We start from the raw sequence: 19,630 nt of genomic DNA on the forward strand, positions 1-19,630 counted from the left end.
TTCTCTTCTCTTCTCCTCTTCTCTTTTCTCTTCTATTCTCTTCTCCTCTTCTCTTTTCTCGTCTCCTCTCGTCTCCTCTCGTCTCCTCTCCTCTCCTCTCCTCTCCTCTCCTCTCCTCTCCTCTCCTCTCCTCTCCTCTCCTCTCCTCTCCTCTCCTCTCCTCTCCTCTCCTCTCCTCTCCTCTCCTCTCCTCTCCTCTCCTCTCCTCTCCTCTTCTCTTCTTCTCTTCTCTCTCTTTTTATTTTGATTTCTTTCTCTTTCCCTTTCCCTTTCTCTTTCTTTTTCTTTTTTTCTCTTTTCTCTTTTCCTTTCTCCTTTCCTTTCTCCTTCCCTTCCCTTCCCTTCCCTTTCTCTTTTTCTTTCTCCTTCCCTTTCCTTTCCTCTTCCACTTTTCCTCTTCCTGTTTTCTTTCTACCTCTTCTATCAGTTCTCCCATTACTCTTCTCTCTCCTCTGCTCTCCTCATGATGAAGAGTTCCAGCAAGTGGAACTTGAACTTCTCTCTTCCCTGTGAGCTCCTGCACCCCTGGTTGCCACAAGGGTTTGAATGCTTCAGATGAAGGGATAAATGAATGGATTACCCCCCCACTCCCCCATCATCCCTTGCTCAACCCTTTCACTCTTTTGAGGTACCAAAATGAGCTCAGCCCAAGGGTCAAGGTGGGTTTTACTGAAAAGGGGCAGCATCTCCCAGGGTTTGGAAGCAGAAGGCTGATGTTAGCACAAGACACAGGGCTTTGCTGTGAATAGACGTGGCTTTGGGTAATTCTCTTTCTGGCTGCATGTTTTGGGAACTGAAAACCTTCTGCTGAGCAGGAGGTACATCTGCTAAGGGTTGGGTGATGAGAAAACACATGGAAGTGGAAGGAAACATGAGCACATGCTCTGTACTCACCCTGTGCTCAGGACAGGGCTTGGGGCAACCTGCTCTAGTGGAAGGTGTCCCTGCCCTTCACAGGGGGTTGGAGCTGGAGGAGCTTCAAGGTCCTTTCCAATCCAAATGAGCTGTGATTCTCTGATATGATTTCTGTTGTTTAACCAACCCATAATGCTTCAAGTTCTTCCACTCAAAGAGCATACCTCTACCCAGCCCGAGAAGGTGCATGATACAAACGGAGTGAAACAAGTTTCTTCCACAAAGAGTTTGGTGTCCTACAATACACCAAATGATCCTGTGCAGAGGACTGGGCTCAGAGACCTCAGAAAAGCCACTGAAATACAAGTTCAAGGCCAAAATTTCTTTATCTCCATACTGTCAGGTATGATGTTGGACATCCAGGAAACATCAGGTAAGACACGTCTGTATGGTGGGAAATGCTGCCTGAGAAACAGTAACTGAAAAGGATTTTACAAGGGCAGATAGTGACAGGATCAGGGGAATGGATATAAACTGACAGAGAGGAGAAACCCAAACACAACCAAAACCCACCCCACAACAACACCAAAACAACCCCCCACAAACAACAACCCCAACCCAACACATATTATATGAGATCTTAGGAAGAAGAGCTGCCCCACTTCACACATACAAAGCATAACTTTGGTCATAGCATCACATTGGGCACTGGGACTTAATGGGTCAATCCCCAAATCATAGGATTACAGAATCAGAATCACAGAGTGGTTTGGGTTGGAAGGGAGCTTAAAGCTCATCCAGCTCCAACCCCTGCCACGGGCAGGGACCCCTTCCACTGGAGCAGCTTGCTCCAAGCCCCTGAGTCCAACCTGGCCTTGAACACTGCCAGGGATGGGGCAGCCACAGCTTCTCTGGGCACCCTGTGCCAGCACCTCAGCACCCTCACAGGGAAGAGCTTCTGCCTAAGAGCTCAGCTCAGTCTCCCCTCGGGCAGGTTCAAGCCATTCCCCTTGGCCTGTCCCTACAGGCCCTTGTCCCAAGCCCCTCTCCAGCTTTCCTGCAGCCCCTTTAGGCACTGGAGCTGCTCTAAGGTCTCCCCTTCAGGAGTCTTCTCTTCTCCAGGCTGCCCCAGCCCAGCTCTCTCAGCCTAAAGGAGCCACAGGGTGACTGACACAACCAAAATCCACACAATTTCACAAGGGGTAAGTGTCTTACTCTCACAGGAAATAGGTGACTTTCATCTGTAATCTGTTTTGGCCTCTAAGCAAGGTATAACAAAGCATTACATCTTGCAGTGAGGGGAAACATTTGTGCAGGTCTCTTTCTTCTCAGATGATAATGCACACCATTTCTGGTTTATTGTTTACTTTCTTCTTTAATTGAAGCCCTGCTGTGAAAAATTAAAAGCAAACTTCTTTGATGAAGGGATATGCTTGGTCCTAAATAAATCTGTGCAAGCTTTGCCCATCCCTTTTGGAGCTGCTTGGAGGGAGCCATGCAATTTACCAATGTGTGTCTTTCTGTAGTGAGATGCTTTAATAGAAAGCAAGTCTTCGCTCCTCTGTCTGTTAAATGCATCTGCATCCCTCAAGTCAGTGTATTCTCTGCCAGGCTTGAAAATGCACCATCTCTGATGAAGAACCTGCTGAAGAAGGAATGGGGGATGGACAGCAGCATCCTTTGAGGTGCATCATGCTGGTGGTCTCACATCAGCTGAACATCTCCCTGTCAGCAGCCCTTGCCTCTTTGCTCCCCCACCCTGCCTTGAAGCACAGGGCCAGAAGCCAAGAGTAAGTAGTGAAATGAAGCAGAGAGACTGGCAAGGAAGTAGATGTGAGGAGCAGGGAGGATGCTCCCATGCGTGAATGGGAAGATCTAGGGTTCAACAGAGGAGGAGAGGCCAACAAAAAGGGAGCTCTCAGGAATCAGAGCTAATCAGAAACTCCCTTTAGCCCAGTGTCATCCTCAGTTCCAGTTCAGGTGAACACCTGGTTGTGAAATCCCCTTCTGCACTGTCACCATCATGGGCAGATGGATGAGGTTTGGGAAGCCCATGTGTCCTGTACATCCAAGTGCAAGGGTAAATAAGGCTGCAGTGTGGGGATTTCAGGCTAAGTGCTGCAGGAAAGCCAGGATGTCCTGACCATGCTTGCAAGGCTAACATTTGTCTTAACATCCACTGTACTGTGGAAGGGTTCAGCCTTTTCCTCTCCAATATAGGACAGATCCTCCACCGACAGGTATTGGGTGCCTCTGCTTGGATCAGTTTCAGTTTAGATCTAATAAGACCTTGCAGTGAATTTTTAACTGCATTGGGGAACTCAACCCCAGGCACCAGGGAAAGCAGAAAAGGTCAGTTTCTGCTGATGGAAGGAAGAGAAGAGCCTTTACAAGAAGAGCATCTACAAGGGCAGTTTGGCAGCGGTTCCTCCCCGATTCACGTTATTGGGGTATCAATAGCAAGGGTAATGGCCCTATGGTTCCAGATACAGTGTGCAAGGCTGTTTATAGCCTCTGCTGAGAAGCAGTTACTTTTACTCTCATTAGCAAATCATTGTTTACGTCTCGTGTTTCGAAATCAGCTGGGTTCCAGCCTCCCCTCACCAACTGGCGGAGCCCAGCGAATCCGTGCCCATGTGCTGCTCTTTAGCAACACAAACAGCACAGCCAGATTCCACTTAGCAGGGTTTGCTCACTCCCCAAACATGCAAGGCTTGGCTAGGAGCACTCCAGCTCACTCCCAGCAGCTCCTTCAGCACAGCGAGCAATGTGGGAGAGTCACAAGCAGGTTAAAGGGTGGTTGGGAACCTGTGAGATACCTTGGGACAAGAATGGGCTTGATGCTTGTGTTGAGGTCAGGGGTGTGCTGTAGTTCATGTTCTTGAAGTGATCAGCTACCCTTTCCCAGTTCTGCTAATGGTTTTGATGGTGTCTGTTGACTCACGCAGCCATCATTTCATTTTGGCCTTCTCTCCATCTCCTCTAGGCCTTTTTGCCCAACCCAAATGTTGCAGAAAAGACCCTGAGAGCCCAAAAGACAGTTTCAGTCTGTGAAGGCGGAGATGAATGAAAGGTTTTAGCTCTGAGAAGATTTACATGGATATGTAGGGTCAACTTGGATGGATCACATTCATCCATTATGAACAGCTCATGCTGCCATTCCTTAATGTGTGTTGGTGACGCACTGGAACAGGCTGCCCAAGAAAGTTGTGAATGCTCCATCCCTGGCAGTGTTCAAGGCCAGGTTGGATGAAGCTTGGAGCAAGTTGCTCTAGTGGAAGGTGTCCCTGCACATGGCAGGGGGTTGGAAACAGATGATTTTAAAGTCCTTTCCAATCCAATCCAAACCATTCTATGGTTCTATGATTCTGTTATTTATAGTGGTGCACTAAAGCCACCGTTGCTGTGCTGTTTACTCCATCATCAGATCCGTGTCTGGAAGCACTTTCAATGCTCCTTGTGGGTTTATTATCAGTTATGGGAAGAAGGGACACAGTATCCAGCCTATAGGAGCTGTTATTGCTGCACTTCACCTGCCCATTGCCTAAATAAGTCCCAGATGGTCGTTTAGACTGGTCTTCTGTGCCGAGCTCCAGCAGTGGTACAGACAGCTACCAGCTCTACCAAGTACATTGGTCCTTATGACCCAACCAGCACTGCAGACATAATCTTTAAGATCTTTTATTCAGAGTTCATCTACAAGGTTTAGACACCACTTAAGTGAGAAGACCAAGCTGAAGATAACACCCTGTTCATTGATGGGTGCTGCAAATGAGAAGGTGGTGTACAAAAAGCTGAAGAATTGTAGCACAAGTGTCACAGTGATGGGTCAATGCTGTATTTTAGCCAAGATGATATTATTCAATGGGGAAACCTGAGAAATAAGGGCTGAAGCCTGTAACTTGAGCATAGGGAAACATGGGGAAAAGGAGACATTTACAGGAAACAAGGACAGAGCACTAAGCCAGCCAAAAGCTTGTTGGTTCATCTTGCAAAGGGGGAACGTTTGAGGTCTGTTGGCCATGCTCAGATCCAACTCCCAGGCAGCTGTGTTTTGAGTTCTGAGAATGCCCAATGCATCGTTTCTCCTCACTGGGAAGTGAACAGGGCTCATTGGAGAGGGGAAGACCTGGGAGAAGCTACTGCTTTTTGTTTCTAAGTCTGGTCCTGGGTTCAGGCCTGACCCATGAGGCATTGTGCTGTTCCACAGAAGCCATACGGAGCTCCTGACACCCTCTGACTTTGTGTTACGTAAAGGAGATAGATACACCCCAGTGCCAGATGTGCTGTATCACATTCTCCTTTAGCAGAACCCTTCGGCTCTCCAAGCCACGTCATGTTTATGTAGACTCCCCAGCACCAGTTATGCAATCTTTCCCCTTCTCTCTAGCCAACAACCATCCAATTAAAATGTGCAGTTACCATGGTTTCTTCCTCACCAACCTGGGTAGTTTAGATGTGAAGTTTGGGTTTGTGGGGAAAGAAAGAATTAAAAGAAGAAGTATTTTCTTGTTTGGAAATGTACTCACTAGACTGATGGTCTTAAAAGGTTCTCTTCGGCCCACTTTGTGTTTGGGAGTTTTGATGTTGTTATTCTGGGGGTTTCCACTCAAATACATAGGAAGGGAAGAGCTTAGAAATGGTTTATCATGACAAATATACTGTTTTCAGAGCAAATTTAGGCAGCCAAAGATGAGAACTGGAGCTGGGGAATGTCTGCTGGAGTATATGAACATGCTGTTGGAGATAGTTTGCTGTTGGTAAAAGCTGGGTTTAATTGTAGCCTCTTAAAATTCCCTGAGTGTCATATAAAATAAAAAGCTTTGCAAGATGTCTTTTAGGGCAAAACTGAAAATGAATGTAGAGCCTAGAAACAAACTGGTGTTGCTTAGACCAGGTTACAAACCATGGGCTTTTGTCATGCAGCATGTCTCACCATCTTCCTTTGCAGGATCCTTACATAGCAGAAGAAACTGGATTCAACCCTTGGCTCCCTGCAATACCTGAGGGATCAGGCCATGTAATCCAACTAATTCCTCCAGTTTTCCCTGCGGGGAGAAAAAGAGGCCACTGCAGGCAGGTCACAGCAGCTGCAGAGATGGAAAGCAGAATCTGTCAGTGATATGATGAAGATAAGCTCAGTTGAATCCCATGGCTTGTTGAGACAGTGCAAAACTTAGCCTGGGCTGTGATAGAGAGAAATAGCACCAGTCACAGCTTTCCAAGCCATTGGCTCATAGTTTTTCCCTTTGGAAACCTAAGGGAAGACACAGGGAAAAAATGTCAAGACTCATTAAAACACTTGCAGGTCTGCAGAGAGTAGCAAGTCATCACAAATAATCATCATAATAATTCATAGTAAATAATCCATAACAAGTAAATTCATCATAGAACCAGCAAATAAGTGGTTTTACCAGACCAGGTAGTTAGTAAGGTCCTGGAGACTTTTCACTTAGGCAGATTGATCAACTTTGGCTTCCTACTTTTCCTTCCTCCTCTTCCTTCCTCCTCTCCATGTTCAAGAAAGGTGGACTGAAATGGAAAGAGGCAGTAACAGGACAACATTAAAGGAAGCCTATAATACAAGAAAACCCCAATAGCCTGAAAAACACAAGAAGAAAAAGGACAAGAATCTTTGCTGGCCAACAGAAAGCCATGAGAGACATCCCAGCAGCTGGCTGGTCTACAATGTGTGCTTTGCCACTAAGTAGATATAATGCCATAATAAATAGGATGCAGAATGAGTTAAATAAAGGACAAAATATAACCTAAATAGTTTCATCTCCTCAGTAGGTTTTGGTCTGGTCTGTGCCACCTAGTGCAGTCCCTAACAAAGTGTGGAGACATTGCAGGGGACAGCAAGAGTCAGGAGGAAATAGGAACAAAGGTAGGAAACCCTGTCCTAATTTGCAGTAAGCGGGAAGGCTGTGATCACAAGCCATGCTGGTCCACTCACCCTCAGGGGCAGAGAAGAGACCTTAGCCCTGTTTAATTTGCTAATCCACACTTTCCCCTGCCTAATGCATTGTATTTATAGAGCTTGGTTGAGCTGAGAGGGTATGTTTGGGGTGAATAACAAGGAAGAAGAGTTGTGGAAGATACCAGACTGTCTGCACAAACACTTGTGGTATAAACTGTGGAGGAATAAATTCAGGATGGGGTTTAGAAAGTGGCTTTTTCACACCACAACCATGAGGTGGTGAACAGGCTGCTGGTCTGAGTGGTGCCTAGAGAGAGCTTGAGTGGACACATTCATGCCAACCCCACTACTGCTACTTTACAGTGCCCTTCCTCATCCTACACTCATCAGTTTGACTTCGAGCAGCAAGTCCTTGTTTAAGCTGGGAGATGAAGATTGGCTCCTGGTGCATCCTGAGTGTATTTCCTTTTCTTCTGTGCTGAAGAGAAGATAAACCTGGAAACAGAAACACAAAAAGAGCTGTTCTGGGTGATCAGAGACAGAACTGGATGTCAAGCCCATTGTGAGCTTAATGGAGGCATAATCTGATGGGAACACAGTGCTGTCATGCTCAGGGAACCACTGTTATGTGAATGCACACGGGATTGAAGTGATACATTGCAATGACACTGCTGCTGAACTGCAACCACCTGGGCAGAGTGGAAGCTGACTTTCATCACCTCCCAGGTTAGGATAAATCAGAAGTCGCAGCACCAAATCTGCACCTTAGCAAATAAACCAGGACTAAGCAGGTTTCTCTAGAGGTCAAGGTATAGGGCAGACTGCTTCCTCCAGCTCACTGGAAAGGGACTGGAGCTACCAGCTATCCCATTTCCACAGGCTCCCTGGTAAGCACGGCCTGTGCAGTTTCAGCTCATGAGATCATCTGCTTCCCTAAGGTTGGGATGGAGCAACATTTCACCACTGGTGGAAACCTCAAAGCAAAGCAAACCCACTGAAGCCGTAATTATGTCTTTATTGTCCAAGGCCAAGCTGTGTGCGGGCTGGCAACGTGCCTTCCATTCTGCAGAGGCGATTACAGTTCTACATTAGACACTGCGGGCTGGGGTTTGTAGTGCCGTTGTAATTCAGCGAGGGGCATCTCCATTCACATCACTCGCTTGGCAGTGCTGCGAGGGCCATGTGTATGTAGATCCCATAAGGAAGGACTTTGTTGCCTTTCTCCCAAGCAAGTCCCTCCTGGCCACCACATGGAAGGATGTAAAAGGGCTTTGTGTTGCTTGTCAACAGGAATGCTCCAGCTGAGACTGAAAAGGGCATGGATGAGGTGGGTACACAGTTGAGATGAGGCAGCAGAGAAGGAATAGTGCAAAGGAGGTGATATTTAGGCTGGTGAAGAAGTGTGGGGCTGGGGTGGGACTTGCCAGAAAGAAGTTTTGGTTGTGGAGCTGTCTAGTGAGGAAGGTGGAAGATCTGGAGGAAGGAAGATGGATTTGCTGAGAGGAAAGCCACCCTGGTGGCAGGATTAAGGCCATATGGGTGGAATGATGTCAATAGCAGAGATGCATACAGGCTATGAGACAGGGCTGGTTGAGCAGATGATTGTGATGCTTGAGGACATCAAGGGAGCCCAGGGCTGAGGAGGGGGAGAGGTCATTAATGTGCGCAGGTGTGACCAAGAGAGACTCTGATGGAGACAGAGAGGGAGAGAGAATGAGCTCTTGAGTGAAACAATAAAAGGCAGAGTTGAAGCAGGGCTGCTTGTTAAGTGAAAAGGAAGGAATGCGAAAAGCTGAGTCAAGATTCAGAGAGGAGTAAGAGGAGAAGGGTTTGAGAAGGGCTGTGTCATCAAAGCAATATGTTACAGTGAAGAGAAGAGAGGCAGGTGAAGGGATTTGAGGCAAAAGACCTCAGAGAAGAGGACATAGGCTGGATGAGAGATGAATGTGAAGACTGGAGAAGTGATGAGGAATGGATGGGGATGTTTGTTGCTGGAGACTAAGGTAAGGGACAGTGGGAAAAGGAGGGAGCTGGGAAAGGGTCTGTGTTTCACATGGCCAGCATGGGATGGGATATAGGAAGAAAGCTGATTGAATCCTACAAAAACACTGTGGACATAGTGCCTCCACATTCCCCCTCCTGCAGAGCTGGAGAGAGGAACCCTGCTCCCTCGGGGCAGGGGTTGTCCTTTGTAGTTGGCCCTACAACACTTGCTGTCATCCACAGCAGGCTTTCCTACACCAACCCTATTTCTTCCCCTTCCCCTCCTTGAAGATTTCATCCAAAACTAGGAGCATGCTAATGGACTCTTGAATTGTTTGGCACTTACTTGCCCAAACCCATCGGTCACCCCATGTGTGTGCAGAACAAGTAAACTCCAGGGTCTTTTTTCACATCTCAACGTTTTTAGGCCACTGGGGAAGGAATAAGGTGTTTGGGTTAATGTTGGGTGACAGGTAGTAGGGAATCAGCTGAATGACCCCTAGGAGTTTAATGCTGATGGACAAGAGGTGATGAGTCACAGGAACGTGTAAAGAGCCCTGGGTATACATAACTACAAGGAACTCCACTGACTTTGCAGGAGTGGCAAAGGACCACTTTGCAATCAGGGGTCTGTGGTTGGCCCTGGCTGAAAAGCACATCCAAGATGTGATGAAGCTGATGTGATTTGACAGCTTCTGTGTGTCTCGTTTCTGGTCGGAAAGCTGCAAGGTGGTAGTGGTGATAGGACCACAGAGCAGATGATGTTGGGCTGAACCACGAAGGGAGGGCTGAAAACTTGGCCCAGGCTTTGTCAGAGGAATATGCAAGGTTCAGTGCCATGAACCATTGGGCTGTGTCTCTCTGCATTGAATAAACAATGCAAATCCAAAGTAAATGTTGAACTAGCTAAGAATAACATGTCAGCCTAATCCTCAGACACCAGCAGCCAAGGGAAGGAGAGCACCACACAAACCACACCAGATATTTAGAGTGGACAAGAGCTTTGTTAATAAGCAGATATTATCATGCCGTTGCTGCAAAACTGTGTTTCTTTGCCACAGAACAGGCTGTCCTGACCCCCTTCCCTGGGAGGGGTGAACAGAAACTGAATTGACTCTATGGGGCAGCAGTGGTTCATGGAAGTCCTCAGGCTCCTTAGTGCATCTTGGCCATGCTTCGACTCCATGGCACGAAGCAAGGCCTTGTCCAGTTGAGTTTCTAAGGAAGATCTGGGTATGCGGGTGTGGGATGAGATTCAGTGCATTGCAGTGCATCCTCCAGTGGGGTTTATTAGGGGAAGGACTAGGGCATGCTCTAAAGGACACCTGGGACAGGTCTAGCACGTGCTCCTATTCTCTAGACACAGACACAATGAGCAGGGAAAAGCTCATTATGAGAAGAATCTGATGATACCAAGACTGCTTAGGATGCAAAAGTAATGGGAAGCTTTGTTGGGTCCAAAGCAGCACATGGGCCAATGGTAAGTTGTATTTAGATACCACAGGGGTAGTTTATCCACCAGGCTGGGATTCAGAGGCTCTTCCAAAGTTCCCTCACGAACTCTTGAATAAACTGTTTCACCCTGTGTCACCTCAGTGGAACAAGGACATCACTGCCTCCTTCAGCAAGATTGTCCCCATTTCTGTACCTACATGTCCTGCTATGCACCACAAATGATGACAGCAGTCATGGAGAGCAACAAACTGCTTGATGCAACTGAAAGGTGGCAGAGCTAAAGCAAATGAAAAGAAGTTCAGGCACTGGAGCATGTTGTTCCAGGATGTACTTGACCTGAGGAGAGCTCATAGAAACATCATGAGTATGGAAACACTCACTGCAAAATACTCAAAACGACACGGTTTCAAGCAAAAGCCAGGGAGAGGTTCCCTACAGCAGTGACCCATGTTATTCTGCAGGAGATATCCAGATTCTTCTGGTCCAAATCCTCCTGGAGTTCTCTCAGTCCAGTCCTAGAGGGAAAGTAATGGATGAAAGGGCCTGATGCCTCCAGGCTATCCTGTGCCATCTGATGAGCAGACAAACACCTTTCCCATCCCCAGCTCTGCCTGTCCTGGCGTGACAGGGAGGCTTTTCAGATTAGCTAAAATGCTTTGTGCAACACCAGTGTCTTCTGTCATGTTAAGGGCAGGGTATTTCTGAGTGTCTTGGCTCTTCCACATTTAGGGAAAAGAAAAATGAGCATCCTGAGTTGCCATGGCAAATAAAATAGCAGCAACCCTTCTTAATGCCATGCTGCAAATACTTCAATATTGAATGACTGTAATTTTGCTTCGGAGTCTGGAAAATAGATTCAGAGACCAACAGAACAGGAGATGATGAAAGTAATTTTGCAGGAGTCTCTTAAGCATCCCCTAACCCAGCCAGGCAGGCAGAAGCCAGAAAAACAAGAAACCTTATAGTTAGGGGGTTTTATAAGTATCTTGAAACAGGAATTGGATTGTAGATGTGCTATCAATGCATTTACTAGGGATGTGGGTTTGCTACTGATTAATGGCAGGAATGCCTACAGCGTACATCTCCATTATTTATGAAGTATTGACAGTGCACATGGCAGAGGAGAAGCCCCAGTTTTCAGCACAGTGATTTAAATACCTCTTTGGAGCGATGCTCCTTCAGGGGAAGTGTTGAATGTGGTGAATAGCTTTGGGAAAACAAAATCCTTCCGATTCCCTTCTTTTTCCTGATGCTTTCTCTCTATTTCTCCTCCATTCCCCTGTCTCAGCACTCTGAGCAGAAATGCTGTGGTGACTGGAGAGAATAAATTGTCCTCTCTGTGGCAGGGGAGAAATTCACTTCATACCTCCATAACTTAGCCTTTGCTCGATGTGCCATCAGCCTATGCTTGCCTAGACTTCTTCCCAGGGCAGATACTTCATGCCTCAATTGCAATGGAGAAGAATGACAGCCCTGGCAGTCTTTGCTGACAAGGAATGAGGGGAAGCTGGACTCTGTCCTTTGCCACTGCTGTCCTGGTCATCCTTGGTCAGTAATGCCTTTCTGTGTTGTCTTTTTGGACAAGGAAGCTACATATGGGGTCAGTATCCCACATCCAGAGATGCTCTTCCTCACCAGGTTGCCTACCTCCCACCACGGTACATGGGGTAATAACAGACTGATGTGTCATTGCAGCTGCCCAGGACTGGTTCTGCCAGCCTTCTCAACAGCACCTTTTATCAGTGGTAAATACACTTTAAAGATAAAAGGCTTCAAAGTGTCTCACTAAAACTCAGTTCAGCTGAAACACCATCTTCTCCCCTTGCCCAGAGTCAGGCTGTGATGGATGAGAAGGTGTTAGGCACAGCAGAAAGACCTCACAGACACCTAGCCTGAAAAAGGGGTGATGCGTGCTAGAACCAGCTCACAACATCAGAGTTGGAGGCAATGGCAGTAAAGGAATAGAAGAGAGGACCACCTGCAAAATGCTGTTAATAGTTGGACTCGATGATCTTAAAGGTCTTTTCCAAAATAGTTGATTCTATGATTCTATAGGGGAATGTCCTAAAGGAAGAAGAGGAGCGAGCTGGAGAAAGGCAGAGATGAAGGGAGTCTGTCTCCTCTCAGACCCAGGAAACATTAGGGAGCATCTTTGGACTCACAGCAGAGCTGAGCTGAAGTCTGATCCTAGCCACCTTTACACTCTGGATGAGAAGACCAGCATCAGTCAGATCCTTAGGCTACATCCTGGACTAAGTAGGGGGGGGACTATAAATACACTATAAATGGGAGGAATGTGCTTAGTCTTTACCTAAGATACTGATCTTAGTGCTTAGTCTTTATCCAAGATACTTATCTACCAACCAGCAGCCTGAAGTGGTGGATTCTGGTTTATACACATATACACTGTGTATATGTGTATTATACACATATATATACACATAAACATTATTCTGGATTATAACATGTATACACTGAAGAGCATTAGCAAAAAACAAGAACTCCCCATAAAATCCTCTGGCTATCCCACCGAGTAAGACTCCTCTGAGTGTTTAATTTTGGCCACTGAAGAGGTACCTGCCCCAAAGCCCAGTCAGTGCATTTAGAATATATTTAATGGCTTGTCCCATTGATGCAATCAGCATCTCACAACAAGAGAAAGGAGAAGCTGGTGTTGGCTTTCTACATCTGGGGGTCTCAGAAAGGTGGGAGTCTGTGGTGAGCAAGGGGTGCAGGAATATCTGATTTCCTTTTTTCCCTGTCTTTAAAGCAGAAGCAACCAAATGAGTCATTACAAATAAAAATAGAGAAGTTGTGTACAGAAAATAAAAAGGTCCCTCCAGAACCGAGCTTTATCCGCTCCTGTAATCCTGGTGTTGAGAAAAGATGACAGATTCTTTCCCTTGTAAAATACCAGTGGTAGGTCTCAGAACAGCATGTTGAGATGCCAGTTTCTCCGGGAGATTTCTCATTCATTCACAGGCCTGGAATACACGGCATGCTTCAACCACTGGGCAGGCTTGTACTGTCAAGTATTCATTCCTCCCTGTGGTTTTGGTGGCTGAAGAAGCTGGAAATCAGGATTACTCGATAGTCTTCTGCCCAGCTCCAAATTGTCCTGCTCTTTCCCTGCAGCAATCTCTTCCATTAAAAAAGCACCACCAACAACCAGAGGCAACAACCCCCTTAAGGACTTCAGAGCTGGTTGGAGACAAATCAGAGATGAGGACCTCAGTGTTGGATGGAGCACTTGTGTGCAGAAGACCTCAACTCTAAAACCCAGGTGAAGACTTGGACAGCAATAGGTGAATGAATTTCTATTTTCCAGGGCATTTTGATGAATTTCTATATAACCCAGCCTGGTCCTACGAAGGGTTCAGCACTCCTAAAGGGAACTGGCTTCTCTTGGCATGTCAGTGGGATTGGTCAAGCCTCAGTCCCTAGAGGTGGCTTGGATGTACTCTCACATTGCTAGGACTGTTTTCTGTGATGTGAGTACTCACAGTCCTTTAAAAGCACTAGAGCTGGTCAAGGCACCCTTCCTTCTGTGGAGTTACTAAAAGAAGGGCATGGAGGTAAAGCCAAGCATTTGGGACAGGAAGGGAAGGCACAGAGGTTATAAAGAAAGCTTCCACCCATGCCTTCCCAAGGGTATGGCATCTCCACAAGCACCCTATTGAGGAGGCTGCTGCAAGCTCAATGTAGGTTGCAAGAGTGCAGTTTTTCACCCCTTTCCTCCCAACACAGAGCACCCATGACTCCTTCCCCTCTGCAAATCATACCACTTTGGAGGGCTGTAACTTTATTGTTTCTTTTCTCTCCTCTCTCAGCCACTGTCATTGCTGGTAATGCATTCAAACACTTGGCATTCATTATGCCATTCATGTCTTACAGAGAGGGGTTTCTCTTTAAAGGGCACTTGTAAGATGTAGACAAACTTTTCAGTAGGTCCTGTAGCAGTAGGAAAATGATTAATTGCTTAAAATTGTTTAAACCAGGGTACATTCAGACTAGATATAAGGAAGATTTGTTTTATGATGAGGAATCCCTGGACCAGGTTACCTGGAGAGGTGGTAGATGCCCCATGCCTGGAAACATTTATGGTCAGGTTGGATGAGGCTATAAGCCATGAGATGTCCCTACTCATTGCATGAGGGATGGACTAGATGGCCTTTAAACATTCCTTCCAACCCAAACCATTCTGTGACTCCTCTCAGAGCAGCAAAGACTGTTCTCTGGCTTGTGGGTTGCACATAAACTACCCCTGAGATGACTTCTCAAGTTGGCTAGACCTTCTCTCTTTCTCCTCAAGCCCTTGTCCCACTTACCCTCCTTGCTTCAAAGCCGTCCCTGCAAGACTGGATCTGTCAACAAGAGAAGGATGTCAGGGCTGGTGATAGCAACCCCTGGTTCCTGTGGACATTCGCTGCAGAGATGGTTTTGAAGGCAGGTTTTCATTATGTGGGAAGTGTGTATCCAAGCTGTCCTGCAGGGTGGCGTGGTGCCTGTATTTACAGCGCTGGCAGCTTTCAATAGCAATCTATTTTTAATGAAACCAAGCTGGAATGTGGTGCCTAAACCCTTGATTTAAGGCAGAATTCTAAAGGGAAGATTTACGCAAATTTGCTTGATTGGAAATTAATTACTCCAACAGTCGAGTTCAGCTCAAATAATCTTGCAGAGACAGCCGCAGGAGTCAGATAATTCATGTCAGAGAGAAGACATCAATTTACATTCCTTACATCTCCAGTTGGAAGGCTTCCTAATTCTGGAGCAAGCAGGAGGCATCACAAGCAAAGCAAAGGGGGGTAGTAGTACACTGAGTCATTCCCCAGACCCCTCCTGAGTTTCTGAAGTGGGGAGCCATTATCAGGTTTACTCTGAAGCAGAGGGGTGTTGTGGGCATGGGGAGGCTCTGTTGGGCTCTGGTCCTGTTTGCATTTCACAGCTTCTCCTTCATTTCCTGAGCCATTAGCCAGATTTGGGGAATGGGAGAGGAACTGAGTCAGCTCCAGGGCTCTGCAGGTGATGGGGATATGCAGTGTTTAATGTCACCCAGCATTACAGCATTGGTATAGCCACATAAGGTGATTATTTCCCATTTAATTGCACTCCAGTCCTTAAAGTATAATGGGAAATCAGCAGTGTGGTAGGCACTTAAAAGTTGTGAGTCCCTCAGCCTCCCAGGACATTCCAACCAGGTATTTCATGTCTTTATAGCAGGTTTAACACATGGGGTTATCACTCTTCTCTGTGTGCATGATGAGCTTAATGCTATGCTCCGATCTCCTCACCACGACAAGGAGTCACTTTCTGGATTGTGTACACCTATTTTGGGTGAGATGGTTTAGTGTGAGGTGTCTCTGCCCATGGCAGGGGGTTTAGGACTAGATGATCTTAAGGTCCTTTCCAACCCTAGCTATTGTATGATTCTATGATCATCAGCTCTGGGACAGGTTTAATTGCCAGTGAGCATCCTCTAAAAGCTTAAAGGACATATTATCTCGAGTCCCGATCAGGATAGCATGTAGTTTGGCTTTTTCTAAGGGTCAAAACCTGCCCCTGCTCACAAGGCCTGAATTTGGGCATCGTTGTCTCTGAACCCGAGGCAGGAGGGAGGCAGCAGGGACCAAAGAGTGGGGAGAATAGAGTCAGGTCGGGAAACCCAGTGATGCCTTGGCAAGGGGCCTGCCTTAGCCCGTCTCTCACAGTTGGAAGTGATTAAAGAGATGAAGTTCTCCTCCTTCCCCTGCTGTGTCCTGCTGAGCTGTCCAGGTTGGCAGAGGCTGTGGTCTGGGTTTCTCTTGTTCTCTTGGCTGAAATGCAGCTCCCGTGACAAAGAGGGAGGCTCTGGCTGGTTCATTTAAGCTGTTTTCAGCAGTGTCTGCACCTCCTCAGCCTCTCCGCTGCCTCGTGTGCTCCAAGTCCATTTTCCTTGCCATAGTCACTGTGCTGCACTTCAGGAAACAGACCCAGCATAGGAAGGATGCTCCAAATCTCTGGAACGCTGAAGGCTACGCTTCTCTTTGAAGCTTGCTTGTTTATCCAGCCTTTTCCAGTTTGCTGTTGATCAGTGTGACATCTCTTCTCCCCCGCCAAATGCACTTCAGGAATTCCTCTGATCCTTTCCTTAGCCAGAGCGGAAAGCAGGACGAGTCATCCCTTCTCCTTCCAGAACTCAAAAATAGAGACTTCTAACTGAGCTGTTGCACTCTTGAACTAGAAATGACACCTCATGGATGGGTATTGGAGCTCCCCCTGTTTGCCCACAGTTATCAAGAGCTTCACAATCGTTGTGACTGCAGACCACAGGCTAAGAGCTGCTGAAGGACCCACCACCTCATTGAAGGAGCTGCTGGATTTAGTCCCAGATACCCATCTTGCTAAAATGTTGGCATCCCAATGGGGTCCAGCTCCAGCCCAGTGCAATGTTATTAACACATGAAAAAGGAACATAAAAATGGTCATCTGTCCTGGACTGAAATGTCACTTTGTTCATTTTCCTACCAGTGTGCAATAGGAAAATATAGGAAAATAAATATAGGAAAATATAGGAAATATAGAAAGGTTGTAAGCAAGTCCGCCCAAACTTTGCCCACATATTCTTGCCTCCAGTGAGCACAACTTAGGATGCTGAGGTCTAATCCACCACGGTGCTGTGCAGTCAAGAGGATCCAGACCTTTCTGGAGTGTAATGTGGAATTTAATGATTGCTAGCTCTCCTCCAGTTTCTTAGAACTGACAAGTGGCTTTGAAACACATTGGGTGTAAACAGATGAGCACACCATGGAGCACAAACTGCTTTTCCTAAGGAGGGCTGGGTAAGAAGAAATAATGGGAACATTAACAATGGTGAATAGAAAAGTGTCTTGTTTTCCTACCATAGGTTGCAATGTGTACAACAAACAACAGAGAACATTAAATCTGCTTCGAGAAAGTGGCTGACAGCATCCTTTTAAGCTAATTAAAGTAATTCTGGGTAGCTTTTCCTTGCTTGAAATTAGACAGGGTAATTGTACCGAAATTTAGGTCACTCTCGGTGCACAGACTGTATTTAGCGATGCAGGCTCTTTGACTAATGTGACTGTCTTTGCCTGCATTCATTAATATCTACAGATTCCTCTTTGTAGATAAATTTATCCCTGAACTGAAGATGAAAGATGAAATCTGGAGGATTGCTGCTGATTGTTCCAGCCAATGAATATACACCCTCCTTTGAGCTTGAGGAAGGAAAGGATGGCCTATATTCTGTATGGGAGATCATGAATAGTTTTACACAGATAGGAAGATTGTGTTTTCTCTTTTGTTGTTCACCATGGTCTAATTAGTTCAGCATTAATGGGAATTAAGTGTCCTATTTAGCTGGAGTAGGAGCCCATGCTAATGTTATTCCTGCAGTCAGCTGCATTTGATATTTCTGAGCGTGGGGTCTTAAGCAAGAGAAGGCACCTTGGAGTGATTCCCTCCTTGTTGAGGAGTCCAGATTTCATGTCTAAGTGGACTTTCATGCAGGCACCACAGGCTTTCATGTGGCTTTGTCTCCTCATTCAAGGAGCAAAGCTAGCTCTGGAAAATTGAAAGGCAGTAGAAGAGGACAGGGGTTTCAGCAGGCTTTTGACTCTTGGCTTTACATCAAGGTTTTGGGGAGAAGTGGGAGGAGTGACTCAGTGTCTGGTGGAGGTTGCAACAAGGACAAAAAGAAAACAGACCCCAATCTGATGGGGAAAAAGCACTCCCTACACCTGAGAAATTGTTGGCCAACACCAAAGAAAAGGTCAGAGCAAAAGGATGTCAAACCTCATTCATCCTAAAGTCCATCTAGCACAGTCCACAGAAGGCGAGGAGGGGATCATTAGATAAACAGTGAAAGAAGGATGAGAAGTGCAGTCCCTTTTCCCTGCGGCACCCACCAAGCTTGCAGCAATCAGCAGGTTAGAGATGACGGCTAGAACATCAAGCTTTGTTGCTAGTGTTAGAGCCATCCTCCAGCAATTCGGTAATTCCCCTAGGAGCCTATTGATGTTTTTGTCCTCCTTGATACCCGAGACACTGTGTTCCATCAGGTTGCAGGACACTTCATACAAAGAGAGTACTCTCTTGTACCTGCACTTTTGGCATCCTTGAATTAAATTAAGCGAGTATCTGCCCGCTTTGGCATGGACTTACATCTTGGATTGATGGCTCTTGATGACAACTTGTCATCTGAGAAGCCTTACTGATCTCCTGTAACATTAAGGGTGACCTTAAGCTGCTTCTGGAAGGATCTTGGGACTTACTGTTTCATTTCTGTCACTGTGGTCCCAGAACTGAGTACATATCCACGTGTTTCCCTGTATGGATTAGATGATGCTGCTTCACAGTTAAGGGCTGCAATTTTGTATGGATTCCTACATGTACTGCAACTGTGGCAGTGAACACACTGTGTTGCTCCTGATCTATGTTCTCACTTACATGGAAGTGAGAAAAAGATCAATTCTGTGGGATGTAGGCTTGTGACAACTGGAATCAATAACTACAGCAGGCAGCTTTAGTCCATGTGTACATCAGTTTACACAAACAGCTGAAGCAAGGACAGTAGTATCTTGTTTGTGACTAGTGTGACAGTTTTTCCCCATGAAAAACTTGGGGATTTTTTCCATTAAAAATAATATTTAAATATTTTAATTGGAAAAAAAAATCCCAATGTTTGGAAATATCACTGAAAGCAGTCCCTTTGTGGGCCTTCTGCACCATTCAACTGCCACAGTTCATGGCTTTTCCCTTCCCATGCCAGCTCCCCTCAGGGTACATGATGAGTTTCTGTGGCTGTGGTACGTCAGGGAATCTTTTGTCCAACTGAAGTCCTTTCAATGAGAAGTAAAACACTAAAACACTGCTTCCAGGAAATGGAATTAAACAAAAAACTGGTTACTATCTTTTTGTCCAGTTTTATTATTCGTAGTATTTGAGAAACTCAAAAGTACCAGTTGTGGATACAGCTCAGTCTATGCCAAGTACTGCGCAAAGGAGAGAAAGACAGTCCCTGTCCCAGATTGCTTTCAACTGATGTGCAAGACAGGAGACATTAAAATGGTTTTCCAGGAAGGTTCCCAACTGCTACCGCTGATAATGAGGCTGGCACCTTTATTGGTGGACATCATGGGTTCTTCTATCCAATTTATAAGGCTGTTATGGCCTGGAAAATACAAAGATCGTTGCAGTTCCTTGTATTTATGGCTAAGAGCAACCTCTCCTCTCTGTTGTCAGATTACTCCCTTGGGTTAACATCCTCTTGAATTGCAATCACCACATCATTTGTCACCAAGGCAACCTCAGCATCCACTTCGGGAATCCGGGTGCACATTGCTTTAGCTTTGCCTGTTGGTTCTGAAACACCTCATAAAACTGCCTCCAATACTTCCATCAGAGGGTCTGGTT

At 46.2% G+C, this 19,630-nt stretch overlaps 1 long non-coding RNA gene across 1 annotated transcript; it reads left to right on the forward strand.

Annotated features, from left to right (window-relative positions):
- Nucleotides 1–1,093: 1,093 nt before the first annotated feature.
- Nucleotides 1,094–4,145, forward strand: LOC133211502 (uncharacterized). Its single transcript, XR_009725214.1, has 3 exons — nt 1,094–1,288; nt 2,467–2,540; nt 3,842–4,145. It is a non-coding gene; the product is annotated as an uncharacterized LOC133211502 (long non-coding RNA).
- Nucleotides 4,146–19,630: the final 15,485 nt, after the last annotated feature.

This window comes from Neopsephotus bourkii, unplaced genomic scaffold (assembly GCF_033783945.1).
Source record: "Neopsephotus bourkii isolate Nb327-2 ecotype Australia unplaced genomic scaffold, CSIRO-AGI_Nbou_v1 NB_616, whole genome shotgun sequence".
Taxonomy (NCBI): domain Eukaryota; kingdom Metazoa; phylum Chordata; class Aves; order Psittaciformes; family Psittacidae; genus Neopsephotus; species Neopsephotus bourkii.